Raw genomic sequence first — 17,500 nt, 5'->3', positions numbered from 1 at the left:
ATGCGTGCTTATATATGTAGAAAACTACGTAGCACGTTTGAATAGATAGACATACTGATTGATACATATGCACAGGTACGTTATTTCATAGACCTCAAAGCATGTTAATTTTGCGGTACTTGTTCTTACTTAAGTACGTGTTCGTTGTAAGCAATCCCACCTTAGCTTTTCATTCATTTGCATTGTATGTATGCATGAATGTATGTATATATGTATGTATATATGCATGTATGTATGTATGTATATATATATATATATATATATATATATATATATATATATATATATATATATAATATATATATATATATATATATATGTATGTATTATTGTATGCATGTTTGTGCGTGCCTATTCGTGGATTTGTGCAGTAAGGTATATATGTTAGTGTGATTGCGTGTCTGTGATATACTTGTGTGTGTATGGGCAACTACGAATGCGTGTATAAACCAGCAAAAATGATACATAGACAGATGTGCTCTGAATTGAATCCACATATACCTGTTAGTCTAGCATCCTCGATTAGTTAGGGTGTCATACAAAGATATAACCAGACATCATAGCAGACAAAGTTCTGCGGTATATAAACGAAGTAAATGATTAAAGGAAAGTATTGGCTGTCCGCAGAAGATAGTAGAGCAAAGAGATAGGGAATTTCTACAAATTAGACCTATTGCAAGAGTAAGATTGATATCTAAGAAGGCGGCTTTCTGAAATATACGCGTTGTTAGTGCGTGTGTATGTATGTCGGGGTGGAGAGACGGATCGAAGTGGGTGGGCGAAGGAAGCTGTGTAATAGTTGTCGCTCCATAGAGATGGCATGTTGCGTGTATAACTGCTAAATTTATTGTAATGTAATAAAGTGTCCAGCTCGGAGAGACAAACGTGTAACCATAGTCGCTGCACCAGTTGAGTTAGTAAGAAAAATGAGTTTGACGTCCCTTGAGACACAAACTTCAGCCAAGAGGAAAACATGTTCACCTTTATAGAGCTTAAATTTATTTAGATTTAGCTTCTCATTTCATCATTAATTGATTTCTTTTTCCCTTATAATTGAGCAGCAAAACATTCGGCCTATTTTTGCTAAGACCAGTTAGTTGTACATGTGAGAGGACAGTTGCTGTGTAAAGAGAGAGAGAACACATAGTTAAAAATATAAATCGGTTGTACTGTCGGAAGAATTTGTGACAACGAAGTCTATACATCTTGTGTAAGATGCTCTTCTGCTTGAACGATAGTCAACCTAGACATTAAACATTATAAATACTAAATACGTGTTCTGTAGGAGATGTAAGTAGTATTGAAAAGAGCAGTTCAATGTCACGTTATTCATTTTTTTTTTAATATATCCGATTTAAGACAAAAGTGCAGTTGTCTCGTCTACAAACACCTAACATACCAAAGATGTTTATTCAGACGCGTATATTAATGAATAAATAAATATGTGTGAGGGAGTTCACGTGTATGTTGAGGTGAGGGATTGGGATTATTTGTGTATCTGATTGCGTTGTTTGATCACACAAAACATGTGTTCAATATACATTCGTATTCAAAGTGCCGTGTACATACATCATTTCTCATTCACTCTGTATCGCCATTATTCTTTCAGTCTAACTCTGTCTCATTCTCTGTCAGTCAGTAAGTCAGCCAGTCAGTCAGTCAGTCACTCACTCACTCACTCATTCACTCACTCACTTACTCATTCACTCTCTCACTCACCCATTCTGTTTCTTACGGTGCGTCAACTTTTTAGGACACCTCCTTGAAGAGCTCTAATTTTTTCTAATTTTTTTCCTTACTTTAGAGATAAATAATGTCCTACATCCAGCTTACTCTACAAAATGAAAAAGCATACTGTAGTCGTTATCTTAAAAGCGCAGCATAGTGAAACAGAGATAGCTCGCTCACCGAAAGTTGCTCGATCCATCGTTGTTAAAGTTCGAAAGAAGCTGGAAGCCACTGACAGGCATCCAGCAACAGCATTTAAACGCAAAAGCCATGCACAAGGTCATAATACCAACAGAACTCATAACTTCGTACAACAAGTCTAAGATATAATTGATGAAAATCCTGGAAAGTCAATCAAAGCCATTGCAAAAGACCTCAAGGTTTCAGAATTCACTATCAGAAAAGTTGTACATGAGAACATTCAGTACATGTTGTATGTGTGTGCACGCGCGCGTGTGTATGTGTGATGATAAGTTAAAAAAGTAATTAATGGACAAACAAACGGGAAATAGACATAGGAGGTCGCTAAATCATCGTTAGTTATTGGCCAGAAGGTCAAATACAATATATATATATATATATATATATATATATATTATATATACGCACACACATATATACATACACATATATAAAGGCACATCAGTTTATATATATACGAGCAAAACGCACCCCGTCCAATGGACCGGTGCTGAGTTGTCAAACATTTAAACCAAATTTTCTCAAAACAACTTGTCCGACCGTCCCATAGGCCTCCCCTTTGAGAAACTGATTTAACCTAAATTTGAGCAACAACTTATGTACTTGCGCGCACAAATGCATGTTCCCACGGCTTTATCGATCGCATTCTCACCTGGAATCGATTTTTGTAATTTTTTCAAAACTTATACACGCCCTGATACCGTCGGTATCTACATATCAAATTTGAGTGCAATCGGATGAAGGATGCCCGAGACCCTAGAAGACATACATACAGAGACAGACAAAACGGATTTTATATAATAGATATGTATGTATGCATGTATGTATGTATGTATGTATGTATGTATGCATGTATGTATGTATGTATGTATGTATGTATGTATGTATGTATGTATGTATGTATGTATGTATGCGTGAGTCAGGCGGAAAATAAACAAATTTGGAAACAGTTCACACATTAAAAGAACTGGTGCAAACGATGGTTCGAAGATGGAGTAAAACGAATATTTCTTGCTACATATCAATGCATTTTCTTTGCAGTAAACACGCACACACACACACAAGCACACACGCACGTATATACAAAGGTGTGCACACATACAAACATGCGCTCTCACACACACACACAAATGCGCACACATCGAAGCAGCTTTCTTTTCTTGTCTCCCTGTCCATTTTTTCTTTTTTTGTGTGTGTGTGTGTGTATTTTGGTTTCTTCTCGCTCTGTCACTTTCTTCGTGTGTGAATGTGTACAGAGAGAGAGAGAGAGAGAAAGAGGGACAGATACAGAAAGAAAGAGAGAGAAATATAGAGAACTGTATGACCATATAAGTATGTTTGTATGTTTTTGCCTGTGTGTTTACGAGTGCGTGTGTACGCGAGTGCGTGCGTGTGTTGAGAGCATTGCATGTCTCTTTAATTTTCATTATTCAATACTCGCTTACATCTATCGTATATCCTTATGTCTCATGTGATTAGTGCTTGATAGTTTACTATGTAATTTTTTTTTACGAATAAGTAAAAAAGAAATGTTATAACAAAAAAAATCTCAATTACAGAACTTTTCTAATCAGATTTGGATTGTAGTCTGAGGTAAAAATACACAAATTGGATTCTATCTTAACTGAAGGATGATTTCCGATAAGTTATTGACTATTCATCACTGTTTTTGTTTTATTTTCAGACAGTGTTTGTCTCACACGTTCAAACCGATGTACTCTGCCTACCATAATTCTCAGAATCAACCTGACGCAGAAATGACTCATTTTCTCATCGAATTTAGCGCAATTATTTACAAATCTTCTCTGTTTTCTCGTTGTATCTTCTGAATTTTTCTTTTCACCTTCTTGCTTTGTGATTTCACAGCGATTTCTAACGTATTGCTCGTTATTCTCTCTCTCCCCCTCTCTCTCTATTTATCTACCTATCTTATCTATCTATCTATCTATCTATCTATCTATCTATCTATCTATCTATCTATCTATCTATCTATCTATCTATCTATCTATCTATCTATCAATCTATCTTTTTTTTTCCACGATCCCTTTTGATCGAAAACCTACCCTCCCATTTTTTCTTCCCCAAAAGAAAAGCTCTATTTTGTAATTTGTCCCCTCTGTGTTCAGCCCTCTGTGGCTAATAAAGGAACATATCTATCTATCTATCTATCTATCTATCTATCTATCTATCTATCTATCTATCTATCTATCTATTTATCAATCTATCTATCTATCTGTCTGTCTGTATGTCTGTCTGTCTGTCTGTCTGTCTCTCTGTCTGTCTGTCTGTCTGTCTGTCTATCTATCTATCTATCTATCTATCTATCTATCTATCTATCTATCTATCTATCTTTGTATCTATCTCTCTATCTCTCTGTCTATCTATCAATTAATCACTCAATCTATCTATCTATCTATATTTTGTCTCAATATTTTATCATTAGTCTCTATTCATTCTGAAAGCTATCTAAAAAGAATAAGAAAAATAACACAACACCTATCAATTCTGAATTAATAAATTATGTCTCTAGTGTAAGAGCGAGTGCCATGTTCATTCCTACTGGCAGGTAGACCGACAAACAGGTAGTGTATTTCAACACTGTATAGAACACTTACAATAATACATTATTTACATTCGATGGATATTTGTCCTCATCTTGGTTGTTGTTAACACAACGTTTCTTTAGGAATGAGAACCCAGGTTCGAAATTTCCGCAAGACATCTGAAGAAGGCTGGAGGGTATATCAGCCGAAACGTTGTGTTAACAACAAACAAGACGAGGACAAATATCCGTCGAATGTAAATAATGTAAATAATGTACATAATTCCTCATTTCTTAAATATAGAACTGACTTACAATGATGCTAACAAACAAGCATGTTGTCTCTATAATTTATGCAATTCCGACGATAATGTGGTAACTGATTGCATCGTTAGAAAAATTGGTGCTATTTTTCGAAATACGATATAAAAAATATATGTTCCATCGTTAAATAACTACGCACTTTTTTTCTGACATTAGCGCGCACACACAATCACACACATATGCAATAGACTCGCACAAACATCAAAACACATATGTACATGCAAGTAATCTGATACAAACGGACTCAGTTAACGTTTTAATTATTACTGAATATATTATTAATAGAAAGAATTCAAAAACGTCTACAAATGAATTTTGTTGAATGTGATAGGAATCAAAAGTGTGAAAAAATTGTGGTGCAATATTTTTATGTTATCTTTCCTTTTATCATTTTATTTTGTCTGCCGTTACGTTCTGAGTTCAAATTCCGTGGAGGTCGACTTTGCCTTTCATCCTTTCGCGATCGATTAAATAAGTACCAGTTACGCACTGAGGTCGATATAATCGACTTAATCCGTTTGTCTGCCTTGTTTGTTCTCTCTGTGTTTAGCCTCTTGTGGGTAGTAAAGAAATAGGTATTTCGTCTGTGTTTACATTCTGAGGTCAAATTCTGCCGAGGTGGACTTTGCCTTTCATCCATTCGGGTCGATAAATTAAGTACCAGCTACGTACTGGCATCGACTAGTCCCCGCCCCAAAATTTCGGGCCTTGTACCTGGGATAGAAAAGAATATATTTATTCTTTTAATATCTTATTTCATTCATTTGACTACGGCCATGCTGGAACACCGCCTTACAAAGATTTTTAGTCTAATAGATCGCCCCCAGGACCTATTCTTTGTAAACCTATTACTTATTCTATAGGACTTTTTTGCCGAACCGCTGAGTTACGGGTCGTAAACACACCAACATCGTTTGTCAAGCGATGCTGGGGGTGGGGACAAACACCGAAAGAAAGATATACACACGCGCACATACACATGCGCGCGCGCGTTTTTCCGTTTGCCTGTGCATTGATTATAGGTTTTCTACTTTTCATTTGTGCATTTACTATACATTTTTTCAATTAAGTAAGAGAAGCCAATGTGCCTTGGTTTTTATTAACAGTAAATTATATATATATTAGATGGGTTTCTTTCAGTTTTCATCTACCAAATTAATTCACAAGAGTTTGGTCTGCCCGAGGCTACTGTAGAAGACACCAAATTTGTCAGGCAGTGGGACTGAACCCGGAGCCATGTGATTGAGAAGTAAGCATCTTACCAAACAGTCACGCCTGTGCTAATATTTATTTATTTATTTATTTATTTATTTATTTATTTTATACTTTCAGCCATTTGAACCTGGTTGTGTTAAGATATCCCTTTTTAAGAGTGCATAGTCAATTATATCGTCTCAACTATTGACTGCTTAGGTATTTTACAAACCTGATAGGTATGAAAGTAAATGTCGACCTGAGCCGGATTGAAACTCACAAAATATATGAACAGAACCAGTTTCCATAACAATTCTGTCATTCTCTCCATTATGTTTATCTATAATTTCAAAATACAATTCGGTCTTTGTTTTGATTGAAGCCCCGAAAAGATTTCTGCTTTTTCCGCATATGAAATAAGACCTATACAGATTTTTGACATTTATATATTGTTTCTATCATTACCAGTCGAATGTTGCAGTTTTCTTTTATCAACCCTTATTCGATGGACACCATCAATTGATGTTACAATGAACAAAAAAACAAAAAGGCATACCCTACGCGCAGATAATTTTTTTCGCAAATTATAGTATGGCTTACAAAGCTTTGCTTACCCGTGCTGTTTAAATGTACTGAAATAAGCCTTATAAGCGGTGAAATTAAGATATCAACTCGTAAAAAAGTGAAACCCACGAATCCATTACTGTACACACGCACACACACACACAGAGTCGCTTTTGTATGTACCCACACGTGCCTACGCGCATAAGTACACCATGATCTATACACATGCAGACGAGGGTCGATTCATATGATAAAGAAAGTAAATAAAATGTAATACTTATAGAAAATATTGCATAGAATTTGAGATGTGTTTTGAACGTCTTTCAATGATGGTAGGTGAATCAAACGTACTGTAGTTCGTTGTAGGATATATATGATATGACCACTTGCGTATCGGGAAATCTGTAAGTTCGATTTTTTTAAGTATCACCATTATAGGTATTTACACTCCCGTGAAATTAGGAAATCAACTCCAAAATAAACGAAACCCTCGATTCCATTACTATACACATACACGCGCACACAAGTATACATACACAGAGTCGCATATCTTTATACGTATTTATGTATGTTTGAAGATAATCAAATCAAATTTTCACCATTTAGAGCCACTCACCCAATGAGTATTTCAGTCAAATTTGGTGAAAATCTGCTCAGCCGTTTTCCAGTAATTTAGCAAACGCACAGCCAAACAGACAAAGACGAGTAGTTACAATACCCTGCTTTCTCTTACCCGCGCAGGGTAAAAATTGTACATGGATACGGACATCAGCAAAGGAAAGTGAATATTTTAAAGTATTTATCGATTATGAGACTGTAAGTTTTATTGTGCCAGAGACTAACAATTATCATAGCTTTTTTTTTACTTAGTTAAAATAGAAAAAGCATAAACATTACCCTTAAGAAAATGAGATATTATTTTGTTTTTCACCCGTTTGGCACATGCACGCCCAGCCGTTTAAGGCGTAAATTACTTTTAAGACGAAACTTGAAGTTTTGATGTTCCAGCCATTTCCCAGGACACTAGAAGCAAAAGGAAAATAAAACAAAGTGAAATTGTAAACACATAGTAGATTTCATTTTTACTAAAAAAGCGAAACTGATTGAGAATCAGCGAATCGAATTGAGAATCGAATATTACCAGTTGCCATTTTATGTGAACCCATAGACATAAAATGTAAATACTCGAATCAGGGAATTCGAATTCAAAACCAAGATACAGAACTAGAGTGAAATATTCCTAGCAGGGCATTCTCATCACCATTGTGAGAACAGAATGGTATCAAATAAAATTGGAACAGTTAATAATGTTATTGTATGTAACAATTTGTTTCAGATCTATATTTTTAGTAACAATAAACTTTTCTATCGAATATAATATCAAAATATAGTGAGCTGAGAGCCGTTGAATATTAATATTCCATCAAGTATACTGAGTTTGCAACATGACTGTGATTTTCAGTCGAACCCATTTCCCCTATTTTCATATTCCTTTGGGAAGAATATGGTCATAGTAAGTTTCAGTTTTCTACATTTAACTTTTCCTACCTATAATATTGATTCATTTGAGTCAGGAAAAACGAATTCTTTTTTTGATTAAAACATATTAACAGCAACAAAGCTATAATTGATAGAACTATTATTACGCAAACAAATTTTATCACCCAGCATCAATGAAGGAGTATGTACTAATTTTATTAGCAAGAAGTGATGAAAGACTATGTTAACCTTATTGGAATTTTAATTCTGTAAGAACGTAATTAAATATTCTAAATCATAAATCTGCCCTTCTATAGTTTCTACAAGCACACCGATTTTACATATCGAAGCATTCCTTTCTCTCACAAGGTGCAGGGCTAACATTTTGTAAAGGATTGGTTACAGTCGATTTAATTGGTTCCAGCATCTTACTGGTGATTATATTATCGATATTGGCAGGATAAAAGGTAAAGCAGCCCCCGACTGGATTTTATTTCACAAACGAGAGATACCAAGCTAGATAACATTAAACTTCCACTTGATCTCTCTACCGTTTGTGGTAATTCCATCACCTTAAAAACCAGGCTTATTAATCAATCATTTAATCAAAATTTCTCTTTCTGTTTATATTTACGGATCACTCTACCTATCAAAGTCAATCTACCAATATATCGATCTAACTATTTGTCAGATTAGCAATATTTCACTGTCGTTCCAAATGAGTCGGGTCTGTGAAACGGTTTTGATTCCTGATTGATCCCAATTCATGTTCACTCCCATAAAAATACTATGCCTTTATGAGAAGTCAAAAGAAACCGTTATCAGTTCAGACTCAAATCCCGTACAGCAAGCTTTGACTCCTTATCGAGTTGGGTCTGTTAACTAAGCAAGAGAGCTGGGCAAGTGTGTTGGATTTCACTTAATTGTTTGTTAAAAGCAAGTATGTCACAGTCTCCTTCTTCTAAGCTGTAAATTTGAATAATTAGCCATGAAGCTTAATAGCAGGGAGAAAAAATCTAATAAATGAATGAATAATATCGAAATAGTAAAACGAAGATAACATTAACTTAGAATAAAATAATATCAGTCATTAGCTCAATGATTAATATAACTTAATTATTCAATCGGATTTTGGGAAGCAAGGATGGAAACTCTTGATGTGTTTTGGAGTTATTAAAATGCTTCAGTAAAGAACATGCTTCTCTGTACTTTACAAATTTGTTTTAAGCGAATCACTGTGTTGAGTAACAATAATTTACATGAAAAGTCTTAAAAAATTATCGTAGTTACTGATGAAAATCGTCAAGGGACGCTATCTGCAAAAGTGATAATCAAATTAGTGACATCTTATTTCATGTACAGGCGAAAAATATCCTATTAATTGGCAAAAAAAAATAAGTAAATAAAGCGGGGTAAATACGCACTTCGGTAATGAATGACCATAGGGTTGCACCTTGAAAGTTGCCCTCGGAGGCACAAGTATGATCAATGTAGTTTATGGAAGACCAGCAGCCGTCCATGCATACCAGCCTCTCCTCTCCACGCCACCGATATTATCCAAAGGAAAGGCAAAGGCCAATACAGCTTGGCACCACTGACACCGCAGCTTATTTCTACAGCTGAGTGAACTGGAGCAAAGTGAAATAAAACGTCTTGCTCAAGAACACAACACATAGCTTGGTCCGGGAATGGAACTCACTACCTCATGATTGTGAGCCCGATTAAAACAATAAAGACGACAAAGCGATTAACACAGCAAAGCATTACCATAGTGGTTTATATTATTAACCTCTTGTAAATATGGGTGAGAACTCTGGGCATATTTCATTCAGTCTAACTAGACCTCCTCTCTATACTAACAATAAAAAAATACAATTTTATAACAAATCTACTCACGAATATTTAGAATAATGTGGACACCGTGATACATGAGTTAACCAATGTTAGACCCCGAGGTAATTTCAATCCTCATTTTAAGTTAATTTACTAGTATTACAGCTGTAATGCTTTTAATTTGCTTTTCTGAAACGTGACAGTTATACTGTCGGATTTGATCGCTATGAAATTTCACAATATTTGAGCCTAGTAGAAAAAAGTATTCAGTTAAAATTATGACCACTTCTACACAAAACTATGCCGTATAACTGATCATTCGTTGAATATCAATGCTCTTTGGAGACATGAAAGATACACTATAATTTGAATACCATAAATAATACACTCTTTCTGTTTAGCTAAAGGAAAGAAATATTTATGTACAGTTTTACCTCATTAGTTCACGATATATCTAACTAATACCTTGCTATATCTCTATTATGCTATCAGTCTAATGCTATATGTCTCTATACATTTTGATTGGTAGAATATATTAATAGATATTTTAAGTTCTCGACATATTTGTATATCAATCCAGAAATATGGCCAAATACAATGAATAAATGATTTACTAAAATTGAAATTAATCTTCAGATATCAATATCTAATTAATAATTGATTTCTATTAACTAGGTACAAGGCTGGTTTTTGTTGGGTAGAGTGGGTCGGTGATTGTAACTGAGTTAATGAAACCAAATGAAATGATTTGCTGACACTTATTTTATCAATCTCAAACAGAAGGTGTCACAGGCGACACTTAAACTCGAGCCACAAAGAGATGAAATTAAATGGTGTAAGGCATTTAGTCCGGCGCTCTATTGTTTCTACCAATTCATTGCCCTCGTTATTTAATGTATTATTAATAAACTTTCAATAATAATTGTCACTGTTCTGTGAGCAATTAGATGATTTTAATTAATTCTAATTAACATCATCATCACCACCATCATCATCGTCCGTTATCATCATCGTCGTCGTCGTCGTCATCATCATCATCATCATAACCGCTACAAACATCACCACTATCATCATTAGCACCATCAACAAAATCACGACCACAACCACGGCCTCCACCAACACCATCACACTAAGACTACCATCACCATTGCACCACCACCACCACCACCACCGCAGTCATCATCGCCATCGTCGTCGCATGTGTCAGCACTTTGACATCAGACGAATGCTCTGTCCAGGCATTTAATGTTCCAAGTTCCTTAGAGTTCCGACTTCACTTCCACCTTTCACTTTTATATATCAATTGACAAAATTGTATTGGGACAAATAATATACATACATACACGCATACATAGATACATACATATGTAGCTAAATATTCGTATATGCATGCATATATGTTTATATATTTAAATCTCTCTAACTTTCTGTATTTCTAGCACTTTCTCATACATACACACTCACGCACGCACACACACGAACACACACTTCCAGCTTGCCATACACACATGCCCACACACACACGCACATGTTGATATAATGGATTCTCTCGTCGTGAACGAAAAATGAAGGTTCAGTAAAATAAAGCAGCCATCATGTTTTATAGATACGAATGTGTCTCTTGAGGTCTGCTTGTGTCTTGCAAACCTTTCGGCAAAGGGAACAAGTTGACGGTTCAGTTTGCTCGAGTGCTTCCTTGATGTGAACAGCAAGGCCTACTTTGCTTCGTGCCACAAAACCAAAGTAAGAATTAAGGTTTCCATTTAGAGGAGCAACGTTATGACAGCGTCCTGTCATTCTTGCATATATACATACATTCATATATGATATGTACACATCCATATATTGTGTGTGTATGTGTGTGTGACAAAAGCCTTTCTTTGTCGTAAATTGTAGACTGTAAGAATGAACATTGCTCTAACTTTAATAAGATAAATTTTCACTTCTTTTGATTTTGTGTCACATTTGTCGAAACTGAATAACGAAGTGACAAGTTTGATACGCAAAAACAGAACACAGGTATGTTCACAAGTGTTTGATATACATTTTCTAAAATGTTTAACTTTAATACATTGTTAATGAATTAAGGTATGAAGCACAAGGTTTGATTGGTTGGAATGTATTTTGTTCTATAGTCTTGTGTCTGATTTATATATCAATAACCTTGCGCCAAATTTCTATCATAGAAACATGTCGTATAGTGGTGTTCTTAACTTCATGAACAATTTGTCAGTCCCAAACTTTCCCTGATTTCATTTCTTATCTTGGTTCATTTAAAATGGCGAACAATTAAAAGCCGCGTGGTGGTTACGAGATAATACTGTGCAATTAGTCTCGTCTCGAGTGTCCAAGATGACTGACTAACCAGATCACGATTTCGATATGCAGAAACTGCCTCAATTTTAAATGCTTTAAATATACTACATATAAAGGTGAGAAATAGTACCAGGAATGCACTATACGCACACAGGCACACATATGCCTGCACACGATCGTACACGCACACACATTTACGCACATATACGCACACACACACATAGACAAACGCATACGTACATATCTTATGCATGCATACATGTATACATACACTTATTTACTATTAGATGAACTCAAAACATTTAATACCAACAAGATATTTTGTGTTCATTTATTATTATACATGGCATGGGTGTGTGGTAGGAAGTTTGCTTCCAAACTACATGGTTCCAAGTTCAGTCCCACTACGTGGTACCTTGGGCAAGTGTCTTCTGTTATAGCTTTGAGTCGTCTAAAACCTTGTGAGTGGAATTGGTTGGTGAAAACTGAAAAAAGGTCGTCGTATATACGTGTGCGCGCTCGCGTGTCTTTGCGTTTGTCTTCCACCACCTCTTGTCTTGACAACTGGTGTTGGTGCGATTACGTTTCCGTAACTTAACGGTTGAACAGAAGAGACGGATGGAACGAGTATCAGTTTTTCAAAAATGTATGTCCTGGTGTCAATTTGTTCGACTAAAATCTGAAAATATGTTATAAGTTCCTGAAAATAAATTTTTGTTCTCTATACCTGCATGTGTGTGTGTGTTCATATATATAAACAGAAACGGATTTCAAAGTTTGGCACACAAGGCCAGCAATTTACTCTGATACAAATTTTATGGGCCCCCGGTGAGATTTGAGCTCAGCACTTTAAGACGGATGAAGTGCCTCTAATTATTTTGCCCGGGGTGCTAATGGTTCCGCCTACTCGCCAAAAACGAAGTGAATATATATATATATATATATATATATAATATATATATATATAATATATATATATATACATATATATATATACATACATATATATATGTGTGTGTATGTATATATGTAAGTGTATATATATATATATATAGTTGCGGCCAAAATGTTCAGTAAATCACTAAATCATCCATAACTTTTGTATTATCCTCTCAAATTACACCTAAATCTCAGACAATAACAATTAATATTGTATTTATTGTCTGTGAAAATTGTAGAATACAAAACAACTTTGATATACAAAACAACTTTGATAAAAACTTATACCTACTTTTCTGGCGAAAACAATGCCGCTCTGAACATTTTGGCCGCAACTGTATATATATATATTATATATATATATATATATATATATATATATGTATGTATATATATGTATATATAAGTCGCCATGATAGATCGTTAGCCACTACACACATTTTTTCTCACTTTGTTTCTCTCCTTGTTTTTTCTGTGTTCCTTTCTGTAGAAGAGCGTAGGCTCGAAACGTAAAAGACTTTTTCTATTCCTGAGCGTTATACTAATACATCTGTTTGTTTTGTACACCACCGGTCTTCGTCTTTTGTTTTTTCCGTAAATTCTCCCTATATATATATATATAATATATATATATTATATTATTATTATTATTATTATTATTTATAAACAAAATAATCAACAGGATATCAAGTAGTGATGCAATACGACCGTTTCAAACGGCTCCATTTAATTGAACAATCCAAACAATACATCAATTTAAATGTAGTGCCATATTTATGTATACGAGGAGACGCTGAAAAGTTACTGGCTTTAATGGTATTGTGAAAGGACTGGTTGAAGGTGCAACCTTCCCAGTTCTTTTACAGAGCTAAGAAAAAGAAAAACTGAAGGCCTGTGCAATAAGTGCGTGAATCTGAGATGGGAATATGTTGAATAAAATCATAATTAATTGATCTTCCTGTATTTTCTCCTAGCAGTATCGCCCGGCGTTGCTCGGGTTTGTAAGGGAAATAACTATATAAGCATTTTTAAAGATGTAAAGTATAATAGCCATCTCAATATGGCTAACCACAAAGGGGGGTGGGGTGTTACTGTAGCTTTTTACGTTCTGAGATTTATAATAAATTTTTAGAGAGTTACTTCCCTTATATATGCCAAAAATGCATTAAAAATGGAAAAAATTCATGGTAAATTTTTTTTAAATCGTAGACTCATCGTAGACGCGTGCTAATACCCAGAAGGGCTCGATATGAATCACGACTATAAGATACTCGGTTTTGGTTAAACTGCACCGCAAAATGTGGGAGTAGTTAGGAATCTAAATCGTAGGAGACAGACAGCACACAACCTCACTTTTATATATAAAGATTACCGAAAGCCAGGAACGCTGCTACACCTCCTCGGTTATTATCATGCCAGACACTCATTTTTTTACATGATGTAATTGATTTATCAAAAACAAAAACACATCTGAAACAGCTGTAATAAAGTTCGTCCCATTAGTTTTATTATATATATATATATACATACAGACATACATATATATAGGAGGGATGTCGACGTACTGGTCATCCCTCATATGTATGTAATATAATTTTTCTGAATCTTCAGATTATAATATACTAACGAGACAACTGGTTCTAAATTGATATAAATCAAATTAACATTCAATTTTGCACCCTTAACTTTATATATAAAAGTGAAGTTGTGTCTGTCTCCTACGATTTAGATTCCTAACTACTCCCACATTTTGCGGTGCAGTTTAACCAAAAGCGGGTATCTTATAGTCGTGATTCATATCAAGCCATTCTGGGTACTAGCACGCGTCTACGATGAGTGTACGATTAAAAAAAAAATTTACCATCATTCTTTCCCATTTTTAATGCATTTTTTTTGCTATTATATAAGGGAAGTAACTCTCTAAAATGCTTATATAGTTATTTCCCTTACAAACTCGAGCACCGCCGGGCGATACTGCTAGTTATATATATATATATATATATATATATATTATATATATATATATATATATATGATAACCTGATGGGCCGATGTTCATTACAGCTGTTTCAGACATGTTTTTTTATTGATAAACAAATCAATTTCTTTGTAAATTGAAAATTCACACACACACATATATATATAAGTATGTATGTATCTATGTATATATATACACATACATACACACATATATACACACATACATACATATATACATATGTGTGTGTGTAGAGTGGATCAGAGGAATATTTACTTATATTTTGTTTAAAACAAGGCAGCATACACGTACAATTTTACAAACGTACATAATCTTTTACAAACAGACATAGCTCTATGCATAGACAGAGGAACATATGCACTTTCAGATTATATTTTAGAGTAACTGAGAGAGGAAAGAAAAAGGCATGGAGCAGAATAGAGAAGGGAAATGGTTGGGAGACGATTAGTAGCGAGAAGAGACAGTAAGTTGAAGGGGGATAATATTAGTGAATCAGACAGATGAGAAACAACATACTAGCATCCACAGTGAGTAACTAGTAGATGTATTGGTAGATACCATGTTAAACGGGATCAAGTTGATAAGGATATAAAGCATGGGAGCGGTGAGTTGAGAGATAGAGTGAACTTTGTGGGTCAGGGATGGCAATATAGATAGAAATATGGATGAGATAGAAAACCTGGGAGGTGTAAGGGAATATTGAGAGAGAAAGACAGAGTGAAAGAGGGAGAAGGAGAGTGAGAAGGAAAAAGAGGGAGAATAAGCCCCGTGCGCGGATTTGTGTACGTTGTTGGTGGTGATGGTGGAAGGTGGGTTTGCACTAGAAGAATGACAAAAGAAAGCGAGAGGGTCGCATGCATACATGTGCGTGTACATAATACATACATACACACACACACACACACACACACACACACACACACATATATATATATATATATATATATGTATATATATATACACATATATATATATATATATATTATATACACACACATATATATATATTATATATTACATATATATATATATTATATATATACATATTATATTACATATATATATATATGTGTGTGTGTGTGTATAATATTTATACATATACACACATGGAGAGAAAACGGTAGATAGATAGACAGGCAGAAAGACAGACATATATATATATATATATCTCGATAGACAGATAGATGTATGTGTATGTGTGTGTAACAGACAGAAAGGGAGAATGGGAGAGAGCTCAGCGATATAAAGAGAAGAGTAGTCCATAAAAAGGATGGGCAGATTGATATATAGATAGACAGAGGGGTGAGGAGGGGAACTTTTGATAGATTGAGAGGAAGCAGTAGATGAGTGGCAATGAATCATTTGAATGAGAGATGGTTTAATATATAAACTGTGACTGAGAGATAGATAGATCAATAGATAAATTAAAAGCCATTTAGAGAGAGGAAGAAAGAGGTAAAATGGTAAATGGAACGGGGTGGGGAGGTAGAAATGACAAACATAAATGCACTAATAGTATTCGCATAGTTGCAACTTTCATTATTATAATGTAAAAGACAGCGAGCGTAAAAGAGAAGAAAAACGAGCGAGTCAGACTTAAAGAGAGTTCTTGGAAATTCTAGGGAAGAACTAATAGAAATATGTGTTTGGGGTCTATAGAATAGTATTTGGGAGTAACTGGTAACTGTTAGTGTATTTAGTGGGAGGTAGAGAGACACGAGGGAAAAAGGAGAGGTTTCAGCTTACTCTGTGTGTGTGTACGAGAGACATAAAATTCCTGTGCTTTTTATATTTCCTTCTTTTATATTTCTCACTACAATTCACCACGCATATATATATAATATATATATATATATTATATATATATATATATATATAGTTGTCGAGTGGTACCCGCGTGAGCGGAAAAGATCACCCGGAAGACCTCCACGACGGTGGAATTACGATTTCAGGAGGACGATTGGGATCACGTGGATGAGAAAGGCGCCATCCAGAGAGGAGTGGACAGCGTGCTGTGACCAGCGGTGTCAAATGGACGCCTGACGGACTGGTCGGTCAAAGTGATCAAAGTGATATATATATAAGATATTATATATGTATTCACACCTATATGCAATTGAAGATATGCTTGTGTTTGTGTGCATGTGTGTATGCGTATGTGTACACAAACACGCGCACATATATTGGCATTTAACAAAATTTAGATATGAGAAATGATTCAGTATAGCCAGTGTTATGCATATGGATAACATAGACAAATATAGACATATCAAATACCATACAACATAAATTCTTGGTGTACTGAAATTATTTCTGACTATAAAGGATGTGCCAATGACAAAATGGAAACTGAGACCATATTTATATGAGAACGGGGATTA

This window comes from Octopus sinensis, linkage group LG9 (genome assembly GCF_006345805.1).
Source record: "Octopus sinensis linkage group LG9, ASM634580v1, whole genome shotgun sequence".
Taxonomy (NCBI): Eukaryota; Metazoa; Mollusca; class Cephalopoda; order Octopoda; family Octopodidae; genus Octopus; species Octopus sinensis.
Note: the sequence above shows the minus strand (reverse complement) of the source record.